The sequence below is a fragment of the Diceros bicornis genome, chromosome 13 (genome assembly GCF_020826845.1).
Source record: "Diceros bicornis minor isolate mBicDic1 chromosome 13, mDicBic1.mat.cur, whole genome shotgun sequence".
In the NCBI taxonomy this organism is placed as follows: domain Eukaryota; kingdom Metazoa; phylum Chordata; class Mammalia; order Perissodactyla; family Rhinocerotidae; genus Diceros; species Diceros bicornis.
This window is the reverse complement of record NC_080752.1, coordinates 23,742,800-23,764,867: the sequence shown is the minus strand read 5'-3', so window position 1 is coordinate 23,764,867 and position 22,068 is coordinate 23,742,800. Positions and strand designations below refer to the sequence as shown.

At 55.6% G+C, this 22,068-nt stretch overlaps 1 protein-coding gene across 1 annotated transcript in view; it reads right to left on the bottom strand.

Moving 5' to 3' along the window:
* PRDM16 (PR/SET domain 16) overlaps positions 1 to 22,068 on the bottom strand; it is a 262,764-nt gene that overhangs the window by 207,106 nt on the left and 33,590 nt on the right. The gene's annotated exons all lie outside the window — the stretch shown is intronic.

Below are 22,068 nucleotides of genomic sequence, written 5' to 3'. Positions count from 1 at the left end.
GGGAGGATTAATCAATCTAAAGAGCTCGCCCATTATCAGAGCAAGGTAGGAAACTATTTATTGTCTCCTCTTTCATGTTTCGTCCATTTTGCCCACTGCGGTGAGGCGTTCCGGGGGTACCGAGCAGTGGACACACACCCTCTCTCACTCACAAGCTCATGCTCAGGCCTGCTGCCAGGCGTGGCACGCACACATGCGTGCTCACACACATGCACGCTCGCCCATATGCACACTTACACACATGCACGCTCGTGCACACGCACACTCGCACCCATGCCTCAGAGGCGCCCTGTACCGCTCCCTTCAGATTCGCTGTTCTCCAAGAACCAAGGCTGGCTGGGCGCTGAAATGCCAAAGCAAGAGGCCACGCAGGGTGGAGTGGGCAGAGAGGGGCGGCCAGCACGCCCACTGTCTGGGCGAATGGCCTCATACAGCTCCCTAGGGAACTGGCGAAGGAGGACGGGCGAGCCGAACCACACGTGTTTTCAAGAAGCGGATCCACTGAAGCCCCAGCCCAGCCCAAGAGACTTCGTTTTAAGCTGAACCACGTTTTCCTAGGATCCCACCCACGGCTCATCTCTGAATAGATCAAGTCCTCGGCTTTTCAAGCTGCTGAACTCGGCCCTTAGGAGAGACGCACAGTCAGGTCCATCCTTTACCCGCCTCAGACGTGAGGTGGACGTCTCCAGGAGGGGACTCACACTTGTCTCTGACTGGTCGGCTTACAGCCGGGAAGCAGTGCCGAACAACCGGACCCGATGGCTCGGGGACTGCCCGCCGAGCACCTGGCTGACGGCAGGCTGTAAACAGTATCTCTGTCTGAGGAGTGAGTGACGCAACAAATGTGTGTCTAATGGACGAATAAACAAATGTGTCTGACGAGTGAACAAACAAATATACAATGATATTTAGATAAATATCTAAATGAAGAAATTAAGAAATATACATCTAATGAGTGAATAAAGGATAAACAAATAGGTATATATCTAACAGGTGAATAAATATATATCTAATAAATGAATACTAAATATCTAATGAATGAGTAAGCAAATATATATACATATAATGGCTGAATAAAGAAATATATATCTAATGGGTGAATAAATAAACAAATATATATCTAATGAATGAATAAATATATTAATGTAGTGGGTGAACAATAAGTATCTAATGGGCGAATAAACACATATACAGCTAGAGATCAAGAATGAGCCCTCTCCAGCTGTGGGAATCCAGGATACACACCCCACTAGAAATTCTCTTTAATTTTGATCCCTTCAACTTAGAATACATTCTCTGTTCTTCAGAGTATGCCTTGGAAATATTTTATCAGCCTTTACATGAGGCTTAAGCTACCGAAATTGGAACTGAAAGTAACATACACACACATACCTCTGAGAATCGTCCATAAGGCCAGAGCCAAGGCCACCTGAAGTCTGAGCCTGCCTCTGCCCTCTCCTGGGTCTGCAGGATGCACCAGCTTCCTGGGCCTCAGTTTCCCCATCTGTCGCAGGGACAACATTCCTCACCACAACAGCCCAGAGAGGAACAGGTCACACAGATGCTGCCTAAAACCTTCAAGAGCGGTTCGAGGCCAGGCTCTCCATCCGTGCGTCCAGCCCCATGACCCCACAGCAATAACATTGAACTGTGGGAATCTGTGTGGCATGTAGAAAACTATTTTCTGGTGGAATAATTTTAAATGCAAGTATTTATTCAATATATTCACGTTCTAGGCATTCATACCTCGGTTACTTTTCAGAATAAGGTTACACTAACAGTCACTGACTTTCTGTATTGAGAAAGAAAAGTGGCCTCAAAATGTCAAAGGGCCTCTTGCAGATGTCTCTAGAAAGCGCTACGATATTTTCCACGTGAAATAGGAATCCTGTGAATGGACTTGCCTGAGGATACGTGATGGAGCACCTTCTGGAACTCCCCACTCAACCTGGAGGGCGGAAGGCACTGGTTACTGCTACTTTTCTAGAATTCCAGCCTTAGCCAGAACTTCTTATTCCTCCAGTTTGGAAAATTCTAGAGACAGTCCTTGGCTGTGGTGCTCAAGAGGCCACGAGACACCGCTGTGGCCCAGATCTCAGGGAGGGCCCCGCCCAGGGGCAGGCAGGCCTGAGGCTCCTGGTGTCGATTGCCAATTCAACCCCCCAAAGCCGGAGGTGCATTTGTAGTAAATCAGTGCTGACAAGCTCCCGGCTTGGGGTCCCAGGACATTCCACCCGTCTGCTCCCCTTCCACCTGCACCTGCAGAGTTTCCAGCCCAAAGGCCTGGAGCTTCCACGCCCAGCTCCGGCTGCCTGACTGGCTCGCCAAGGGGAGCACGTGCGTGCATGGAAGCGACCTTCACAAACCTCACCAGGAAAGGGGAGTGGGCTGGCTCTGGTCTGTCCGAGGTCACGATGGGCAGGTGTGGCGGTCAGGACAACCTTGTCAAGACCTGGGGATGGGCCATGCAGAGCTGTGGTCTCTGCCGTTGAACACAGGACATTTTCCGGGTTCCTGTGGCCTTTGTGTGACCATGCTCGGCAAGTCCCAATCTAAGATTTAGTCTATGTCCTTATCTTCTTGTTGCTTTTGCTCAGGCATGAGCCTTTACCAGATCAATGATTAATTTTTCTTGTCACTGGAACCACAACTTTCCCATATTTTTGACTAAGACATTCACGGTCTGCCCTACCCCAGCGACTGTAGCACAGAATGTTCCTTCTGAGTTCACTCGGAATTCCCAAGGCGCCCTTGTCGGCGTGACTCCTGGAGTTACGGTCAAGCAGACAGTGGGTGCAGGAGGGCTGGAATGTCACCGCCCTTACCGTGGAAGTGATGACCCTCACATTGAATAAGAAAGTGAATGCCAGTTTATGGGAAGGAAAACCAGGTCCATGAATAGCATGCCAGGTTCCCTCTCTGCTCACCAAGACCTTCCACTCCCACGTGGAGGTCCTGGGGGGGAAGCCACAGCCCTGTCTGCCCAGCCCAGGACTGCTGCATCCCCTCGTGCTGTCTGAGCCCCCTCCCCTGCCTCCTGGCCTTGTCACAGCCCAGCGGTTTGGATGGAGGCTGGAGCTTCATCTTAAGGGCCTGCCACCTGCTCGGCCATCCAGCGGGTCGATCACATGCTTGTGCCCATTCAGGGCTGAATGGAAGACCACGGAGGAGGGCAGGAAGGGGCGCAGCATGGCAGAACTCTCTCATCCGCTCTCTCCAGGTCTCACCTGGGTCTCCCAGACACCTGCGTTGCAGCCTCAGGACAAACCTGAGGGGCCCTAAACCGAGGCTTCAGACCAGGCCCTCTGAATAAAGAATGCGTGATGCCGGCCAGAGGCTGTGTGGATAAGACCACCAGCCTGGTCCCGAGCCCACCGACAGTGTCACCTCCAGATCCTCCCTCAAAGGGACCAATCGCTCAGCACCAGCTCCTCTCCTGGTGCTGGCCAAGGGGCAAGGGACACACACACACAGTAGAGCTCCAGAGGGCCGGGCACGGGACAGGGCTTAGGCACCAACGTCAGGACAAACTGGACACAGTGGGACCTCGTCGGTGGGAGCCTGCCGGCCTCGTGGGTTCCCTGTGGGCACCTTGTCACAGCGGAGAGCAAAGATACCTGAGGGATTGAGAAACCGGCCATCTGAACGCAGAGCATGCTAGGCAGCCCCTGGCGGCCGTTCCCGGGGAGTCTCACTCCATCACTGCAACAGCCAGAGAGGCCGGGACCACTTCACAGACAGGCACACCGAAGCACGGCGTGCTGGAGTAGCTTCTCCAGGGCCACCAAGCTAACAGATGCAGAACCAGGGGTCAAGTCCAGGGCTGTGGAAACGGGTCTTGGGACCACCCTGCCACGAGGCCAGAGAACTGGGCAAAGGGACTTTCAGCTGCTGCTGCCCAGGGAACGCACCGTGACTGAGACTCAGGGCAGCTCCTGCAGACAGCCTTGGCCCGCGCCTGAGCTCCTGCGCAGCAATGCTGAGTGACACACACACTCTGCTTCCTCTTTGAAACTGTCGATGGAAACGCACTGGCCTCTCCGGGAAGCAACACTTCACGCGTCTTTGCCATAAGCGGATGCCAACGGCACCGAGATCGTAAAACTTGCTGTTAGAAAGGAACCTGGTTGGGCCCATGCGTCCGGAGAACTTGCACAGTAGGGACACTTGGAGTGGTGGAGTTAATTAAATGACCTTGCCTCTTGTAGTTGTGAATTTCTTTCCAAGTCATAAAAAGAGGATAAACCGCGCTGGGCTAGAATTCTTTCTGGGAAGTTCTTTTGGAGACTGCAAGCTGGCTGAGCTGGCACTCTGACCCGCGTGTGGACACTTCCGCCTGCCTGGAAGGCCTCCTCCACCCGTGACCGTCCTTCCAGGTCTGGGTCCAGCCTCAGGCCATTTCCTCTCCTCTGCGTTCCGTTGGCCCCTTCCACCTTCCTGGAAGCTGGCACACCGTGGACACACAGGTGGTGTGCGTCTCCTCTGTGTACCCCCGTGTGGGCCGCTCAGCCTCTCGGATGGGTCCTCAGGGACCTGCTCTGCTGGCCTGGCTTCTTGGACCAGGGGAGCCCCAGTGAGGAGATTCTAGATGTTTCCTCTCCCTCCTCTTCTGTGACTGCGTGTGTGAGACCAGAATGTGTCTCAAATTCACTCACCAGCACACGGTTCCTGGAGATCTCTGTAAAGGCGTGTTCTCTAATCGGGCACGAGGACCTCGTCCCTGACTCCAATCGCCTTACCTCCCGGGAGTAATTTCCTTACTTCTGCTGAGAAAACAGATTTATGGTTCGCAGAAAAAGTAAATTGTACACCTGCCATTTCATTAAACCTCCAGGTCTCCGCCCCGTGGGCCCTGAAGTGGTCTCCAGAGATCAGGAGCACCTCGTCTGCTCTGAGACGGGCCGTGCTGGCTGCACCATGGGAGGTCATCCACCTCTCCATGCCCGACACGCCCACTGGACCCCTGGGTGCTCCAAAAGAGACTCTTTTGCAAATAAATGTGTGCTCGCTCGTCCTCAAGGACACAGACCTGCACCCACCCAGCAGCCTCTCTTGGAAATGGCCCCCACTCAGCCAGGGACACAAGCATTGCTGTTCTCTCGCCAACTTCTGGATAAATATATACGGTAAAATCACAGACCATCGAAACGCTTGGAGCTCTGTACCTCTCCGTGGTGAGCAGCTCATGAAGGCTTCAGAACAGGGAATGTGACGCTTGGCCCTGCAACACCTCAAAAGTGCCCAGGATGTGCCGTCTACAAAGGCTTTGCTCCCTCCGGGGCACCTGGCGGGCCTGAGGCCCGGCCTGTGTGGACAGGAGGCACATGCGGCCCCCAGTGAGCACTGACAGAGCCAGACTCCCTGGTGACACCCTGAAACAAAACCACAGTGCCAGCAAAGCCCGTTTCTATCCTAGAATGCTCACTCACCGGGCGGTTTACACACCGAGAACTCCTCACATTCTCACGACAGCCCCGTGGGGTCACTCATAGGAGAGGCACATGCCAGGCCCAGGTCAATGTGGGTCAGGGGGCTCTCGAAACAGAATGACGCGCCAGCTCTGTGAGCCTGACAAGGGCCCTTGCTAGCTAAACCGGGACCACAGTGCCACTTGGGGCCATCAGCAACAGGGACGAGGTGGGGCGCTCTTAACCCACCCCGACTCAGGACTCAACTACCACTAAACAGCTCGTGAGGGCAGAGCTGGACCGGCTGGAGGTGATGGGGCGTGTGCCCTGCTGCTGCCCCCTGCGAAGGTCTGGAGTCACGGCCTTTGAATCCCTGTGGCATTCAGATCCCCACGCAAGGGGTGGCCATTCGGATCTGGAGAGTCCGGCGGTTCAATCCAGCACGAGCTGCACGCACCCCGAGGGTGGGACGTGGGTGAGGGCCACCGGCGCCCTCCCTGGGGGTGGACTTTGAACAGTGAAGCTGGGCCCCGGCCCCCACACCTCACACACCACACTCCTTTCATCTCCTGCAGGCCAGCCTAATAATCAGATTCTGCCTCATGCTTAATCCTTGTTTTCTTTAAAAAATGGATTAGGAAAATCTCATCTGGAAAATTAATTAATGTATGAATTCAACAAATATTGACTGAGCTTAGCAGTTTGTGAAGTATTTATTTTTTACGTAACCTGTATTTTCCCTATTTTTTTTTTTTTTTTTTTTTGGCTAGTCAGATAAAGATCCTTTCTGGCTGATCCATTTCTGTATTTTATGGGTGTTATTGCTATTTCCAATAATATCATTCTGTAGTTCAACCATCAAGATATATTTCTTTTATTCACAATTGACCACATAAGCACATATTAAATTTCCAAATTTCGGGTGGAGACAGATTAATTGAATGACCTGACAGAAGACTGGGGGTCAGGCCTCCTTGGCCAGCAAGGTCTGATGAAGGGGGTGACACAGCCCATGGTTGGGGTCAGTCTCCAGGGAAGTGTGCGCGGAGTGGGGAGGAGCTCTGGGGAGCGCTCCTAGTGCGTGCTCGGTGATTGTGTCCACTGTCGTTCCACTGTGGCACCGGGGATTATCTTCAGTGCCCCATTTTCCCGTCCCCCTCCTGTCACTGGCTGTAGGTAAGTATATCCTCCAAGAGCCACCCCCGCCCCCAGCCAAACAAAAGTGAGCCTGCCTCCCCTTCCCCGAGAAAGGAAGCGGGGCCTTTTCATGGGCAGTGAATGGGGCCTTCACTTCCCCTTTCCTTCTTTACTTCATTCAGGGGGGTTCTGACTTCAACTAATTCGATAACAATCCCGCCGGGCCTTCCCAGCTCCCAGCTCGGGGGACATTGTCTGGGCGCACAGCCTCCCCCGACGTCGGTCCGTTGTCCAATTAGCCAACCGCTGGGCCTTCTGTCCCTCTCCATTCCCCGCCTGCCCCTTGCCCATTTTAACCCTTTCCTCTTGAGCTGGACTCCCGAGGGCCTTCAGGGGAGCGTGCCCCCCAATGCCGGGGTCAGTCGACCTGGGTTGGGCAGAGTGAAGATGGCTGGTCCACATCCTTCCAGAGCTGGCACCCCACTCACAGAAAACTTACAAATGAGAGAGAAAGAGGCAACACGGCCTTTGACGCCCCCAAACCTCACCCACACACTGGATCTGAAGGGGAGCAGTCCGATTCCTCCTGGGATGGGTGGTTCCCGGGGCGTCCAGATGCTCCTGGTGGCGGCTGGAAGCGGAGGGTCTGTCCTGTCAGTTTTCCTCTCGACCCAGCTGCCTGGAGCCGTGGTGGTCGGTGTGGAATCTTTAACTGGTTTGGCCCTGCGACCACTTCCCTTGAAAGTGTTGACACTATATTGTTTAACCCCAAAACCAATTTCTTCTGCTTGAAAAAAAGGTGTCAAAGGCCTGCAGGGAGCAAGTGGAATCGACACTCAATGGAGTTGTTTTCTGTTGCAGGTTCACCGCGTGCGTGCGCTCACACATGCATACACACACGCGCGTGTGCAGACAGGAGCAGCGTGTGCAGAGGATGAAGGGGGGTGTCTGTGAGCGGCCAAGCCAATTCCGATGTTTATTTCACTGCTGTTATCTTCAAATGGAGAATGTGGGAATTGGCTAAAAATGCTAACCCTGAAAAGTTTCTCACTGTTAAGACGGGTTAGCATGGCTGCTGCTAACAAAATCCTCCCTGGGTCTCTACTCCCCCCCTCCCAGGCCAGGCAGGGCTCCTCTTGGTGTCCCAGGAGGAGACCTGGCCAGGAGGTCTTGGGCACCAGCATTCCATTCAGGGACACCCAGGACCAGGTGTGCGCCAGCACTGTCTTCTTCCACCTACGGTACCTGGGAATGACCCGGCCCAGGTATTTGATCTCTAAGGGGTCTGTTATGGGTTGAATTGTCTCCCCCCAAATTCAAAGGTTGAAATCCTATCCCCTAGGACCTCAGAATGTGACCTTATGTAGAATATGGTCGTTGCAATGTAATTAGTTAAGATGAGGTCCTACCAGGTGACAAATCCAGTATGACTGGTGTCTTTACAGAAAGAGACACAATGTGCACACAAGGAGAGTACCACATGAAGATGGAGGCAGAAATGCTAGTGTGATATGCCTACAAGACAAAGATTTCTAGCCAACCCCGAAGTCTGGAGAGAGGCCTGGGACAGGTCATGCGGAAGAAGCTCTGGAGGGAGCGTGGCCCCTAGACTGTGAGAATAAACGTCTGTGGCTGACCCACAGGCCTCTAGTCCAGTGCCCTGGGAGCCAGTGCAGGGTCAGAACTTCAGGAGCAGGAGCCGTCTTCCTTACTGTCGTGTGTGCTGAATTCCAATACTTTTCATTATCCGTTCAACCGATTTTTTTTTCCCTTAAATCAGTCGATGTGAAAACCGCTGTAGAATAAGAACTCACCAAGACTGTCTGGCAGCAATGCCATTTTCTCGAAGTGCCTCATCCTTCACTGAAGCCAGTGTCTGGGGAGTTGGGTGGAACCATCAGAGGGTTAACCCTGCAGGCCTGAGGCGCTCCCCCATCCATGTGAGTCCCTGGAGAAACCCCGGGGACAAACAAGGAACACTGCTCGGAGAGCGGCTTTCACGCATCAGTCGGGAGGAGGCCAATGGGGGCCGGTGTGCATTTGCTTCACTGTATCTCGGCGACCTCAGGGACAGTTAACTCATTGACGAGAATGCCGTCTAGGAGAACACAGCTCTGTGGGTGAGACCTCGGCCGAGTGCTCGGGGAGGCACCACCCAAGAGTCCAGATTCCATCAGAGAGACTCTGTCTCCCTGGCCTCCATTTCCCCACCTCTTAGAGATCGGAAGGTTCAAATGTCGGGCTAGGGGTGGGAGGTGACTTCGGGACACTTCGTTTCAATCCCCTTGCTTAATAAGTGGGGAAACCAAGGCCCACAGATGGGGACATCTCGCTCAGGGCTCAGCCAAATTTCACGAGCCCAAGCTGTCTTCCTCTCCCTCAGCACCCCATCCCCACCTCTGTGACATGAACATCTTAACAACCTGTAAGCTGCATCTTAGAAAACCTCATAAAACTCTCTGATGCTTAAAAGGAACAAACAAAAGAAGACTCAAACGGCCATCTGTCCCTTGTCTACTCAGCACTAATGGGTGGTACGCAGTCCTGATAATCCATGTGCGGAAGGCCCCACAAAGTAGGTCTTTGCTCTCCTAGGACTTTGAAGGCACTTTAAGATCAAGGATCCAAGAACTGAACCCTGACCCCCATGGTGCCAGGGAACCAGCAGGGCAGACTTCTCAGCATCCCCCAAGTCTTCCAGATTCTCCCAGCGTCTCCCCGCGTGAGGGACGCAACAACACTGCAAAGTGAGGAAGCCCCAGGAGCCGGATCTGTGCTTGACGGCTCAGGTCCAGGTCCCGCAGAGGCGAGGAACCCTCTGTCATTAGTGCATCAGCTCATTGTATCCAGGAAGCCACCCATTAAGGGTGGATGCAAAAGGCGGGGGGGAGATGCCGCCGTGGGAGCAGGGCATTCTTGATCCTAGTCTGCTCCAGCTAAAGATTTGCCACCACCATGTGTGGCAGAGGACCAACCCGGGGTGCTGCGAAGGGCTGTACCAAACGTGTAGCCTTGGGATGGGGAGCAGGAGCCCCGTGTCAGTGGCCCCCTGGGTCTGACTGGCCACTGTTTTGAGTCACCCTATCTGTAATGTATTTTAAATTCCAAGTAGGATTGAACAAAAGACTCAATCCAAGACAGACAGACCCCAAAGAGTCGAGGATTCTGGTCTTGTCTTTCAGGCTGTGAATGGGCCACAGCTTTCAAGGAAAGCCTCACATCTCCAAAAGGGCTGGGCTGTGGAATGCGGCTCATTCTCTGACTGTAGGTCTGTAGTTGACGCCAGGGAGTCAGGCAACCAGCAGAGACCACCAACCTCAGGTCCTGCGAGGATTTTCTAGAGTCAGCTGCTCCGAGCGGCTATCCCGTGTCCTCACTGTTGACTAGAAGCCCCTGACCACCACCAGTAGAGTCCAGACCTCGTCAGGGACTCTTCCCCAAGGGCCGCCTGACTCACGGGAGAGCAGGAGGTGCTGAGGCCTGGGAGCTTAGCCAGCCACCGAGTCCCCCCAAGAGGGTGGAGGGCAAAGGCCGGGCCCCGGGTTGGGCTGAACTCCTGAGCTCCGAGGCCAATTCTGTGCAGACTGCAGACTCCGCCTCTCAACCGCTGGCTCTGCACGTCCTCCACCCCGGCACCAGCTTCCAGGTTGGCTCAGTGAAGGGATCCCCCACGACGATGCGAATGTTATAGACAAGGGAAAGATATACTTTTTTCAGCACGGCAGCTCCTATGATAATATTAATGGAGTGTGAAGACTTTCATCAAAATGCAAAACAGACCCCTTTTCTATCCCCCTCCTCCTCAAACGAAGGCAATGTGGTTTACGCCCCCTGAGGGGCAGAGCCCCACGGCTCGCAGCTACCAGAGAGACACAGTCACTCAGGGCGGCTGCCTTCCGGCAGTCGTCACTTGGGCTTGGGGTGGGACCGTGGACCTACAGCTTTTAGTCCCCGCCGGCCGCCGTCGTCCTCCTCTTCCCTCGCTCTACCTCAGCCCTCGCTCATCTCCTGCTCCTTCCTCTCCACCACTGGGTCAGGACTGAAAGTCTCTACAAAAGCCTGCAGGCCGCGTCTTCAGGGGGAATGTCAGGGAGACCCAAGCTAGCTCTTCAGATCCCACAGACACCTCCAAGGTCTCCTCTTAATTTACCTTCAGTTCAAAGGGAAGCCCATGATGAAGGGCTTCAGGGGGTTCAGGGTGGGCCAGGCCCCCCGCCCTCCTCCCAAGGCCCCAACTCAGGTGCTGTAAAGAGCAGGCCCGGTTCACTTTCCCTGAGAATAAGCCCCCCTGAGGGCGTCTGGTTGTGCGGTTGGGCAACAAAGGGACCCCTCAGAGCCTGGGCAGTGGTCACTGTGGGGTCTCCCTGCTGGAAAGACAGAGGTGAGCCATCAGCCTCGGTGAAGAGATAAACTCGAGATGGCTCCATCTTTAATTCGGGGGCAGTCTGACATCCCGGGGTCTACTGTGTGTGCCAAGGAGATGTGAGATCTCATTCCCCAGCTGAGCCTGGGACTTCCAAAATTCCCAGGAGGAGAGAGAGAGGACACAGGGTGAGCACCGAATCCCCCGAGGGTTAGAGTCACCTTTGAAAGCTCAGACTTGAGACAAGGTCCCCCGAGAGCACAGCACAGGGTGGTGGCAGCATGGGCAGCCACGGAGGGCCAACAGGGGAGCGTCTTCTGGCTCCCTGCTCAATCGGTGGGCCCCGGAGTGCCCCCCGGGCTCAGCTAGTTCACCTGGCCAAAAGAAGTGGCACACCTGGGCTGGGGCCACTCACGTGCTTCTCCGCCCCCAGTGCTTCCTCCCGCATGTGAGGCTCACTAAATGTCCACTATGTGGGAGTTCCCGTGTGGACCAAGCTCTGGTAGCCAAGGCCATTGGAACCTTCTAGAAATGTGCTCTTGCGCTGACTAGCATGAGGTCTGGCCCAGGAGCGGCTTCTCCTCCTTGCTCCCTGCTGAGGGATGCTGGTTCCAGGATGGCGCAGGAGGGAAGGACCGAGCTGGCCGGGGGCTCCATAGGGCAAACTTGTGAGCTGCACTCCTGGATCACAGAGGCCCTCCTGGGGCCTGTAGGCCATTTCATTACCTCAGTGTTTGTATTCATTTCCAGTCTGCCTCACCTTTTGCACAGAAGGTTTCATTTTGGCCCTGAAGGAGGCCAGGAGAGGGCTCGGCCACCTGCAGGCCCCCACCGTCTTTGGTGAACACCTGGCTGTGCCTTCTGGGTGAGCCCCTTCACTTCCCAGGGCCACTTACAGCTTCCATCCCGTGGACTCCAAGGCGCGCGTGGAAAACGAGGAACCAGCCAGGCCTCCTAATCCCCTGTCCACCCCCGCTCCTGGCAGCACTGTTTCAGGCCTCCGCTGAGCGCCAGCTGAAAGGAAGGCTGATAAATTAGTCTAGAGGGAAACAAGGCCGCTCTACTTGTAAAAGGTCATTGCGACTTTGTTCTGGGTGAGGGTTTATCTCAGCTGCCGCAGGGACAGACAATGCCTCGGGCCTAAATGGCAGAAATCTTAGCTCTGCTCGTGAAATGACTGTGCTGATAAGCCAGAATGGACTTTAGAAAGATCTAAATGGGAAAGGAGTGGATGTAGGTATTTTTGAACATGATTGAACGGGGATGACACAATGGGATGTGCAATTAAACTGGGCATTAGCCCAGAAGGAGAAACGCAGTCTGAAAGCCGACAAAGGCGGTTCCCGCAGCCCCGCTCGGGGCTGGTAATCCCTGTCCTGCCCTGGCTGGCCGGCCAGGCGGGGGCACAGGGGGACAGAAGGACAATGCTGCACCCACAAACGCCCCTGGGGCCACCGATGGAGGCCAGCACCACTCTTCGAGCCAAGTCCTCGGGAAACACAGCTGTACACGTCACAGGCGGCTGGGGCCGGATGCCATCCTGTCCACAGGCTGGGCACACAGGTGAGCGGGGACCGACGCTTGGGCACCGGTGATGGCAAGATTTGACCATCCTTGTCTTAGCATCTTCCTTTTCAGAGGAAGAGACACCACCAGATACACCAACGTGCGTCCTTCGACTGATTCAAAAAGTCACTTTCAGGCCATTTCACTCACTATGTTCTAAATGATGTGAAGGCAGGGTGGGGGCCCCGTGGAGCCCGCCTGCGGTGGTGTGCAAGGATGCAGCTTTCAGCCATTCCCCGCAGGGCCTCTGCCGCGCCCAGGTTAACCTCTCTTCTTCTGGAAAGGCTGCCCTGGGCTGACCCGGCCCCTTGATCAGAGCAAACCCAGCCACATCTCAGTGCCCGGCGGGCCCCGAGAGAGCGCACGGTGCCCTGGGCCAGCCCCGTGCAGAGCAGGAGAGAGCTGCATGCAGGGAGACCCTCCCGTGGCCACTGCCCCTCAGCGGGCCTGTGAGCGGCTGCATCACCGTTTTTGGCTGAGGCCGAGGTGGCCTGTGACACACTGAGAACACATTCCTAACCCGGGGGTGACCAGCCCACAAAAATTTCCAACTCGAGAGAAGCTCTGATAAGCAGGCGAGGCCTGGCCTGGATATTCGCGCCCTTGTCTCATGACCCAGCGAGACCTTTTATGGCCTGCGACGCTGGGACTCTCATCCGACCCAGCGGGATGGAGGCCCACAGGAGGGCTGGACGACGGGATGGCCAAGGCCATGCTGGCGTCCCCAGGGAACCGCCTGGCCAGTAGCTGCCCGCCTCAGGAGGAGCCATTCTGCTCCCTGCAAGGCTCACTGCTGGGAAAGTACTCTAAATAGAAATATTTCTCTGTAAATGACCAATCCTGCGGATGCTTCAGTCTCAGCAGGTGGGTCCCCACCGCTGGCTTCCTGCCTCTGGTAGGCGGGGTCAGCCCAGAGCTGGCTGGCCAGCCAGCAGCGCAGGCTACAGGAGAGCCAGCCTTGCTGGGACGGCAGTGAGGGCGCAGACGGAGGAGGCCGAGTTCTACGTCTGTGTCACTCCACGCCTTACTCATCCCCGTTCCCCTGGAGGAGCTGAGCGCCAGGCCACCGCCCACACAGGACGTGTCGGTGGAGGGTGGAGTGCCCAGGGGACACGGGGGACAGTGGGGCCAGCTCAGTCCCTACTCTCAGCAAGTGGTGGCTGCATGGCCTGCAGGGGCACATGGTGGAAAGCTGCTGCTTGGGAGTCCTGAGTCTGGTCGCTCCCCCTGTGTCAACCTACCATGCAATGCTGTGTGACCCCCTCCCTCTCTGGGACTCAAGGGGGAGAGATGGTGATGCTCTAAGTGGTTTCCAGGCATGACAATCGGTGCCTGGGATGCCCCTCCGACTTTGGCCATCACCGCCAGCCTCAGGGAAGGGGTGACATGGCTGGTCAGTCTCCAGGGGCTACCCGCCCGAGGACAGCAGTACTGATGGCCAGCTGCATGGGGTGGGGGATGAGAGCCCTCAGGAACCCTTTGCCCAGCGTCACCTGCACCCAGAACTCCAGCAGGACGACAGTGGGGTGGCCAGGCTGCTCTTGGCACCCTCAGCTCCCCCTTTCTCCCCTCCCCATGGGGACAGCCCTCTCGGTTGCCCCCCACCTCATACCTTCAGCTCTCTCCACCTGCCCCTGACAAAGTCTGTGTTAAGAAAGGCCCTGTTGCTCCCTGTGGGTCACACATGTAGAAAAATGTCTCTGGGCTCCCGGGGGAGGGGATGGGGGGCCTGGTGGCGTGGGCAGGGAAATTGAAGGTAAGCTTCCACCCCAGAGCCGAGTCTTCCCAGTGCCCAGCCTTCCTCTGAAATCAGAATGCAGATTCCTCCCCCCATAAATTCTAATCTAGTAGGTAAGGGAAGGGCCCTGAATCTGCATTTTGAATGTGCCAAGGGCAGCTCCATGGGACCCTAGGCCAAGGCGAGCAAGTGGAAAAGATTCCCCTTTGGACTTGGGGCGGGGGGGTCTTGACTTTGCGCCTTCCAGGCTGACCGCCTGGGCCAGGGGTCTGCGTGGTTCCTGCCTGAACCCATCTCTCCCCCAGCCGGGCCCCTGCAAAATCCCAACTTCAGCAAGGCTGATGGCTCTCTCTGGGGTCGGGAGAATTCTGTGTCATAAACAGCACCCAAGGGGTGAGCACTAACGCCCTGCCAGGCCCTACTGCGTTCACGGGGCTGAGGCGGGGGAACCATTTACAAAGGCAGAATGAGGACCACGGGGTAGAAAGAGCCACACATGTACTGTGTGCGGCACACAGTAGGTGTTCAGCTAATGTCAGCACACAGTAGGTGCCCAGTTAATGCCAGGCCTTTCCTCCTGTCCGTACTCCTTGGCTGCAGAGCAGTGGCCAGCCCAGCCTGCCCTGACCCTGGCCCTGCCAGTCCTGCCCAGCACATAGACACCGGGTATCTTTGTTATATTTCCTTAAGGTTTAAATCCTATTTTCCTTAAAGAAAAAGAGAGAAAGGAGGAAGGGAAGAGGAGAGGCGACAGAGTGCCCTGTTCTCGCAGGCAGCCTTGGGGAGCCAGCCTAAGGGCTGAGCCGGGGCCCCAGGGGAAGGCTGAGCCGCCACCCAGAGGAGAAGCCATCCTCCCTCCTGCTCGTCCTCCTTCTGACAGCCCGACGCTGTTTTCCACATCTCTGGTTCACAAGCAACCCATTCCAGGGTAAGGGCGGGTCTGGTTGTCACTGGTGTATGTGTGTGTGTGCACGTATGTGTGTGTGTGTGCGCGTGTGCATGTGTGTGTGTGATGCAGAGGGTAGAATACCATTTAAGAAGTTGGTATTCATGGACGTCTCTCGAATATGAAAAGAAAATATTTATTTCCTTTTTCGCTTGTGAATCAGAATGCTCTATTTAAAGAAAGTACCCTCTGCTGGATTGCGGCTGAGTTATTACCCCTTAAGGAAATGAAGGAGAACCATCAGGGAGGTATTCTTAGTCATTCTCTCTCCTTTTTTCTAAAATTCCTTATATACCCGCCTCGGAGCTGGGCCTAAGATAGTGTAGGACTCATGGCATTCTTGGGCTAAAAACGTCTGGACCTGATGTCACGGTGCCTGGGAGGGATGGGAGAGGGTTTGCAATGTCGTCCTTCACTGTGCTGAGTGGTGCCCGGAGAAACGAGATGGCTGTGGGCTTCTCCATCACCAGACCCTCTGTCCACGCACACCCAGGCCGCCTCCAACCGGGTTCTGCTCCCGCAGGACAGCTTCTCTCCTCAAACCCGGATTCCTATTTGATGGCCTGGGAAGAGGTCTCCAGACACATTATCGCCCAGGCATTTTTTCCACGGAGTGTGAACGTCCACCGAGCCACGCACTTAGGATTTGGGGCACTTTCTGAATGTCTGTTATGCCTCCTAGACGCATTTAGAAAATCATTAGGGGAAAAAAAACCCCCGCGATGTTTCTAGGCCAAAAATAAAACTCCAGGCGACCCAGACGGAGAGTGGAGCAGTGACGGGGATGAATCAGCTGGCCGGGCAGAGGAGGGCAAAGCAGAGAGAGATCCTAAGACTCTAGTCCCGTGGGGGCGGGATGCTGGCGGGATGGTTCCGCGTGCACATCCAAGATCTGGGACTGAGAGCATGAAGCCTTGACCCGCGCGGCTCTCAGAGCAGTAGGAAACCACAGACCGAGCCTTACAGTCTAGAGGGGCCCTGGCCTCCCTTCCCCAGCACCCACGGCGGCCGCAGCGCTTTCCTCCAGTGTCAGAATTACAAGAATTAAACATAATAGGACGGTCTAAGAGTTAAATAAAAACGAGCAAGGTGCCCTCCCTGTCCCCTGGGCACTCCAGCAAGAGCACACGACTGTTGGCTCTCGGGTGAAGGATGCACAGAAGAGGCTGAAGCGTGACCCTTGCACAGGGGTGTGCATGGAAGAGAGGGCAGCCAGTGTGTGTGTGTGTGTGGCACGGGGCACGGACATGGCACAGGGGCCACTGGGGTAACTCCCAGGACAAGCGAATCACGCAGCAGCACCATCTGCTGAGTAACCGAATGCCCCCAGTGATCCATCACGAATCATCCCTCTCGCGCCTCTCTGGACCCCACAGTGGTCTGAACATGCCGGAAAAGGGGGCGGTGGTTCTTTTGGAAAACCTCAGCTCCGTCAGCCCTCCTCCCGTCCCCGCCCGCCCCAGCCCTGGCGCAGGTGCTGGAGGTCTGAAGGATTCTCCCCTCTCTTTCTCTTTCTAGATTGGCTGTTTCAATCCCAACTACACATTCAAATTTCCTAGGAGCTTCCAGAAACTTAATGCCCAGGTAGGTTTGTTGGGACTTTTGGTTCTAAAGCAGAACAGTTCTGGGCAAACAGGGACAGTCGGTCCCTCTATCTGGCCTGAGCCTAGCGTCCGTGGGGCAGGGCCCAGGCATCTGCATTTCTAACTCTCCGGGAGATTCCAATGTGCAGTTCCGGGGAGACTCGCAGATCTAGAGCTCTGCCCTCAGGTCTCAGGCACCCAGGAAAAATCTGAAGAACGGTGCTGACCTTCAAGTACCAACTTTCACATCTTTCTCTGCAAACTTTGCAGACGCTGTCAGGGGTCGGGGCTGGCACCCCCTCCCCAGCCCGGGTGAACTCGCTTCACGGAGTCACCTGGAGCACCAGCAGGCTGCCCCGTCAGGCTTTCCTCTCTGCAAAAGCAGTCCTCCCGGGCTGGCTGGGGCTGCAAGTGCTCAAGGTCCCAGCTCCAGGGTGCAGAGGAGGATCCAAACCAGCTGCTGTGATTCTCCTGGAAGATGAGCATTTCCTTCCTGAGTCCTGGACCCGCAAAGCTGCCTGGTCATCTCCTGGGAATAGCCGAGCCTGGCCATGGTGGGTGCCCCTTGAGGCTGGACAGGAGCCCACAGCCCCAGGAGGTCAATACAGCAAGCAGGGTGCTTGGGAAGGCGGCTCACTCTTCCAGGGGCCACAGATGCATTGAGGGTCTTTATGGCAACGTGTCAACCACATGTGTCTCTCTAGATTGACCGGGATTTATTGCTTGGTCATCATTGAGGCAGATTCCCAAGAGCCCAGGGAATTCTGCCCCAGGACGGAGGCCGGGGCTCGGCTATGCAATGTTCTCTCCAGCCTGAGCTCTGACCGCAGCAAAGCTGGTCCAGGCTCTCCAGCCCGGCACACGGAGGGGGTGTCGGTCCACCTCCTGCAGCAACATCAAATCCACCGCCACGATGACTGTGGTGAAGGACAGCCTCGCCTCTGACGTCCTGGCCCCCTCACCCATAGCCCCCGTACCCAAGTCCCTTGTAATAACAGACCACCCACTCAGAACGTGCAAGCAGGAGCTTGAAGCTCCTTATTAAGGGGTGCTCTCGGTGCAGGAAAGACACGTGTGGAGGGAAGAGCTGGTTCCTTAGGGCTTCCTCTGCCGCCAGGAGCCTGGGAATTAATCCAGAGCCTGGAAGGTTCTCTCCAGGAGCCTCTGGCTCAGAAATCTGGCCGGAACTCACATGAGAAGTGTCCCCCACAGTCACCCGTCACCCACTCACTGAGCCAGGTCCCCAAAGCTGCCAAACCCAGGCAGGGTGGAGACCGACGCCTCCTGTCCTTGGAGGCAGGTAGCCCTGGGGAGTCGGTGGTGGGAGGCAGCGGGTCCTGGCCGGCACCAAAGCCTCCCAGGGGGCCCCGGGGCCCCTGGAGGAGCAGGCTCAGGGACCATGTAATTGCAGTGAGAGAACCAGGGCAGCCTGAGGCCTTGGGGCTGTGTCTCCTATGACCCTGGAACTTCCCACAGGCCCTGGCCCAGACACAGTCTGTTTGTTGACTGAACAAACGAACACATATATTAATATTCAGGAACTAAAGCCAAAGGGATGAGGTAATCCACTTGAGTAAATTCTTCAGATAATTGAAACCCCATCAATTCACGGTAACATTTTCCACCAGCTTCTTAAACAGAGGCAGACACATTTATTCAACAGACGATGTCCGAGCGCCGGTTATGGGCCAGGCAACGCTGAATTTCTGGGAGAGGCACACTCTTAACCAAGAGCCCAGCAGAACTCAGACACTCTCAGCGTGAAAACTGCTCCTCTGCCTCCCCGGGGTCCTGCACAGTGTTCCCATGCCCTGCAGGCCCCAGACCCGCAGGCCCTGCCCCAGGTGCAGGTGCCACTTCTGAGGAGCTGCTTCCACGGACCATCTCCCTCTGGGATGTCACTCACAGTCATCTCTTAATTAGCAAAATAAATAGCGCGATGATAAATGTCACGATTTACTCAACAAATGATCAAAATCATTGTTTTTTCAGACTCCAGGGCAATAAAATGCAATCAGGGGTGATTTATGCTGGGCAGGGTGAGTGGTGGCTGCCTCGGCAGGCGGCTGCGTCTGGGTGGAGGGGCTGGGAGTTGGGGCGTCCTCCCCACGGGGGACAGACCACCTCCCTTTGAGATGGAGCCCATGGGGATGTTTCCACACCCCCCACGCTCCCATCTGTCCACAGCGGGCCAGGCCCAGGGTATGGGGAGACACGTCTGACACGGGCGTGTTTTCTTCCAGAATGACAGGGACTCACTTCCCAGTGCTCACTTCCTGGTGCCCCAAGCACTAGGAGAAGGGAGGTTTAGAGTCGCTGAGCGTTCCTGGTGCCCACACAGGAGGAGGGAGCAGAGGGCCTTCCTGGGTCAGATCAGGGACGGCTGAAGGACTCAGTGAGCGAACAGTGGTGGGGGAAGTTCAGTTACCGGCCAACCCCCACATTCCCATTTTGCTAAAGAAAAATTCCTACGTGAAACAGGGATGTCCCCGCACCTGAGGTCGTGGGTCATCTGTGTCGGCCAGAGTGCCAAAGAAGCACCCTTGCCAGAGGGGTCGTGCCCAGAAACCATGTGTTGGTTAGACACTGTGTCTAATAAAAGAGAAAGAGAAGCCAGACTACTGGGTTTTATTTCAATGGAATGACCCAGAACAAGAATTTTGTTCTCAGAGTAGAAAGAAAATTGTTCCCATGGTGTCCTAAAATGACGGTAAGAATAACCTATTCAACCTTGATTTTAAACCGGTCCCCAGAGGGTCACCTCCCGTGCCTGTCAGGGATCCCACTGGTTTCTCCCTCTGCGTGCTCGAATCCCAGACCCGACCCTACAGGAGAACCCGCGCTCCCGAGCTGGAGCTGGCCACAAGACCACTCTGGCCATCCCTCTGGGAGTCTGAAATGATACTGGGTCCTCCTTAACTTCTCTTGTCATCTTTGCTAAAATGTCGTTACCTGCTCTTTTTCAGTAAATGAATACCATGTAAATTGTAGTAAAATCACATTATTCTGATTTGTAAGATTTAATTACCAGCATGAGAGTGAACAATCACACACGTAAAATTCGGGACCGTCGTAAGATTATGTGCATTCACCTGCTGTGCTTGGGCCGTGCCTCTGAGGGTCCTGGGCCTGGTCCGGCTTCCCCTGCTAACGCAACGCTTACGCGCGAAAGTGTTTCTAGCTCTTTGCTTTATCTCCTGCCTGCTCTGGGCCGAGCTCACTACAGGCCCAGCGAGAGCATCTGTGCGGGAGCTTGGATGGATGGTGGTGTGGCCAGGCCGCCTGCCTGTGTTAGTGACTCGAGGGTTCACTGGAGGCCCCTCTCCTGTCCGGAACCACAGAAAGATCCAGGCTCTGGCGCCTGGGTTTCCTGCTCCCCACCTCAGGCCCTGTGTGCAGACAGAGCAAAGCAAGGACAGGCCTAACTGCAGGGGACCCACGGATCCCCTCTCTCTCCCGAGCCGCCCGTCATCCTAGAGGAAGGCGTGAAGAGAAAACAGGAATCTGTTTCAGGACAGGAGCGGGGAACTCCAGTAAGGCTGCTTACGAGGGGAGACGATTGGTTTTCTGCCCCCAAGGTCCCCAACGAGGTCCAAGGAGCCAAAGAGACTGCCTCAACCTCGTGATTTAGTTCAGGCAGAAGCGGGCTCGCCCCGAATGTTTGGGGGCCACCTCCTGCTTCCACACCTTCATCAGGGGAGGCAGCGGCCTCCCATCCAAATCTGCCATTGGCTCTCGCTCGCAAGGATGCAAACACTGCTCTGACCCCCTTTGATTTCAGCCACAAGCCCAAAGACGGATCACCGAGCAGGTAATTGGTGCCTGAACTCGCAAGGAAAACAAGGGCAGACGAGATAACGTCGGGTGCGTCTGGAACACTATTTGAGGACGTTGGATTGAGGGCAAATATTTCCAAGTGCTGGCATGAAAGGTGGTTGTCAGGTCAGACCGCGGAACAAAGCCGGCTGCAGAGATGGGAGGCGCACTGTGGAGCGAGAACGTTCCCTCACGTATGCGGAGAATAACTAATATCACAAAGTCAACAGGCAACGGGCAGATAATAGCCACAGCCTGTACCAGGCCGGGCACCGAGCAGCTGCGATAGGGAGCATTTCTTGAAAAAAACGAGCAGACAGAAACTTGTATCAGAGCGGACAAGAACAAAGTCACCTCAAGGTCATCCAACGGCTACCTGGAAGGTGTGTTCACTCTCCAACATCTAGAAGCCACCTACTAACTCAGTAGCCCAGACCTTTCTGAGTGCATCAGACAAACACCCTCAAATCCTCTCCCGGACAGCCAGGCAGGGAAGGGCAGGCCAGGCTGAGTCTGCAAACAGCCACCTCACGGCCAGAACCACTTACCTGCCACGCTGTCTGAAAGTGTTCTTCTTGGTCCCATACAGGCAGACCCTACAGGCCAGGAAAGAGGGTGCAGGTGCCCACAGGAGAGCTGCACTTCCAGACGCCCTCACTTCCTGCCTCACCTCTCTCCCAGGGCCCTGGCAGGTCTGTTCTGAAGGTGACCCTGACCTCGAGCAGCACACACTGAGTCTGCTGCTGAGGGACGGCAGGGGCACATCCGGCTCACATACCCCAGCTTGCCAAGCTGTGGCTTCCACCATTGTGGATTGTGGTGAATTCTGGTGCGCTTGTTCCTTCGGTCATCTGGTCAACCCAATTCCCAGCTAAACCTTCAAAGCCCTCTAAAGAGGGTGGGGCTTTAAGCTGGCACTCGGGTAGGGAGCTTCTGTGTCTCCCGCTGTCCACACCCCGTGTGCCACCACAGACCACACTCTACCTCCTGCTGGAAAGTCGGGGGCATTAAGTGTTTAGGGGCCCAGTCACCCCTGTCTCCTTATGAAGGGCGTGGTGGTCTCAGCTCTGCCAGGCTGTGGGTGGGCAGCCTGGTCCACCACCAACATGCGCATCAACACACCCGGGCTCCTCCAGATCCTCAGGAAGGATTTTAAATGCTGATGGGCCCAGGGGAGAAGCTCAAGGCTGCTGGGGCCTGGAGCCTCCCAAAGGGCTGGGATGAGGGCGTGCACTTGTGCATCCCACATCTCTAGGGAGCGCTTGAGGCATGAAGTGCAGTGTTTAAAAACCACAAAGCCTCGAGAGATGGAGAGAGAGAGAGAGAATGAGAGAGAGAGAGAGAGGGAGACAGAGAGAGAGAGCAAAGACAGACCTGAATTCTTCCCTCACTCAACAGAGAACACTGAACAGTTTGGGGACACTGCCAGAGCCACCGAGAGGTTGGGAGAGGTGGATTCCCCAACCCTCACTATCCTGAGCCCTGCCGTTAGTGGACACGGGTTCCCGGCC